A 2,749-nucleotide genomic window follows, 5' to 3' on the forward strand; every position below is an offset into this window, starting at 1 on the left:
CATGCACCAGGTCGCCCACGACGGTCTGAATGGCACCAGCGCCGTAAAAACGAAGCGTTATGAGAAGCTTCAGCAACGGTGGAAACGGCGCTCCCCTTTGGTCCCTGTTGTCTTTCAACTGCAAATCGGACATGATGGCCAACACGGACGCCTTGGTGAAGCGGAACCTGAAGGCAAACTCTTCTTCACTGTACACTTCCATGGGGTTTACCGCGTCGCGAAGTGACCTCACTGCGGGTGAATACCGGTACACATCTCCGAACACAAACTCACAGCCACGCTTCACAAATTCCACGAAGTCAGCCGCACTGTCATCTCGCCACGACGCCATTTCTTCTTTGACTGCGTTGAATCAGCTCAAGGTGGCTCAAGGCGCTGACGGTCACGCTTGCCACCACGCTCGCGGTACTCCGCAGGCGGGCGATAGCGCGCACGCGCAAGCATACGTCACGTGGTCAAGCACTGAGGTGAAGCGCTCGTTCAGGGCCAGGAGCAGCGTAAGGACGCATGAAGGTAGCGACAGCTTCCTAACCTTACGTGAGGCCTCCTTACAGCGAAGGGCTGCTGGAGGGAGCAAGCGTACTCTGAAAGCTCCCTCATAGAGAAAGAAATTTCAACAAGAGCGGACACTCCCATAGAGCCCAGCGGCCGAATTGACTGTAGCACACCAAGCGGATGTTGTTGACTCCTTCCGGTTTCGGTTTTGGGCGCGCGCGTTTTGAACACCAGTTGGTACACGCCGCGCCGGCTCCGCTGCTTGGTGCGGCATTCATTTTTTTTTTTTTCGCTTCTGCTGAACCTCGCGTGGCCTTGGCGCGGAATCGTTTCATTATTAAGTAGAAATGATTGCGATTGACCTTTACAAGACTGCGCCGAATCTGTCAGGTGCAATTTCATAAAGAAAACGAAAGACGCCTTCTGAAATGATGAAATGTTTATTTTGCTCTATATAAATGCTCGTTCCGGGCTTCTGCATTCATCCAAAGTTGTGGCACCAGGTAAGCAGCAGTCGTTGCCGTACGATGCTCCACCGGATGCCATCAGCTGAAAGAAAGTAAATTACAAGCATGTATCATTTCGGTATATTGACCTAACAGGAGTATTGCGTATAGAGGCGAAACGTGCGTAAGTGGTGAATGAGCGGCATTACAGATAAATTCACTTTTTCGTACATTCTGCAGCAAAGACTCCTCCCAAACAATGCCATAAAATCTGAACATACGATCTCAAGCACCCCTCCTCTCCCGGGCATTATTTTCCGCACTTTAAGTGCACAAATACACGGGGGACTGCGCGTTTCCAAAACAACTTGGCCTCAGTCGACGCGATGGTACGCCAAGTACACAAAGGTGGCTACAACATAGGCTCAGCCAGACCATGTTACATGCTCACAGAATGCCTTCTAATCGCACTCAAGTCAGACTCGTGGGTGCAAAGCCTGTTTTCAGTCGCTCAGAATACATAAATGTCAAGTTCTTGAGCTCTTCGGCGTTATCTTTTACGCGTCCTGCCGGCGCATGCAACACTCCCGTGTTATCACTCTCGGCAATCGCTCGTCGCGTTTTCGAGACGGGAGTACTGAAATAAGGTATATGTTGTTGCAGGGCTATAAAATGCGTCACAAACTTGTCCCACTAAAATTCAGTACACGCAAAACTAACTCACTATGGCCGGCTTGCTTTTTTGCTAACACCTTCACAACCCCAGGCGCGGCGAGCAAGCCTCAAGATATCCCAAAAAGTTACCAAATAAATTACAATACTTTTTCGGGTCAGAGAATGCGTCACGAACTTCTACCAGTAAGATTCAGTACACGCGAAACTAACTGCGGCACACAGCTGAGCTGCTTTTCGCTAACTGCGCCACTACGCTGAGTGCGGCCACTGTGCTTGAAAAGTACCCCAAAAAGTAGTGAAATTAGTTACAATAATGTCTTGGGTCAGAGAAAGCGCCAAAACTTGTCCCGGTAGGATTCAGTACACGGGAAACTGCGTCACACGGCCAAGGTGCTTTTCGTCAGAAAGCCAGGTGCGGCGAGCGTGCCCAAAAACTACCCAAACAGGTTATAATTATGCTTGGGCTCATGGAAAGCGTCGCAAACATCTCCCAGTACGAGTAATTAACTCATATTAACTAGGCTTGGACTGCGGAGCTGTTTTTCGATAACTGCGTCACTATATAGGTTCAGTTTTGTGCAGTAAGCCTAAATGTACTTGAAGTGCGTCGCAGACTGTCAAACAAAATTCCTCACCTTGCTGTTGTCCAGTAGTGCAGCGGTGCCGTGTCGAAATGCACACGGAACACAAGAGAACGCCGGGAGCCCAAAAAACGGGCTACATCGAAAAGAGACGGCTCGCCGAGCACGCGAGCTTCACATGCGCAGCCGGCCTCGCTCACTCCTGCGGCTTGTCTGGCGTATGACGTATGCACGCGCGTCTGGCGTGCCGCTAGCTTGTTGCTAGGCAACGCAACAAGAAGTTGCAAAGTATAAGTTCATTTACACGCAAAACTTTTTCACCTTTAGTGGGAAGGAATAAAAAAAATAAAACGTTGTATGGAAGTTTATTTCACATTCTTTTTTTCTGATGCTCGCGTCAACTAACGGATGTTGTTGAAACTAGGCGTGACGTCTTTCCTGTTGCCAGTTTTTGAAGAGTGTCCCCTCTTGTTGAATTTCTTTCTCTATGGCTCCCTTGGGCTGTCCTCACGTAAGGAACGGTTGCCGCATGCCTGGGTCCGAGAGGACCTC

The 2,749-nt window shown here is 49.8% G+C and overlaps 1 long non-coding RNA gene across 1 annotated transcript; it reads right to left on the bottom strand.

The window, feature by feature from the left end:
• Positions 1 to 916: 916 nt before the first annotated feature.
• On the bottom strand, positions 917 to 2,510 carry LOC142559695 (uncharacterized). The gene is made up of 2 exons (XR_012823205.1): positions 2,252 to 2,510; positions 917 to 1,044 (listed from the first exon to the last, which is right to left on the bottom strand). It is a non-coding gene; the product is annotated as an uncharacterized LOC142559695 (long non-coding RNA).
• Positions 2,511 to 2,749: the final 239 nt, after the last annotated feature.

Source organism: Dermacentor variabilis, chromosome 10, assembly GCF_050947875.1.
Source record: "Dermacentor variabilis isolate Ectoservices chromosome 10, ASM5094787v1, whole genome shotgun sequence".
In the NCBI taxonomy this organism is placed as follows: Eukaryota; Metazoa; Arthropoda; class Arachnida; order Ixodida; family Ixodidae; genus Dermacentor; species Dermacentor variabilis.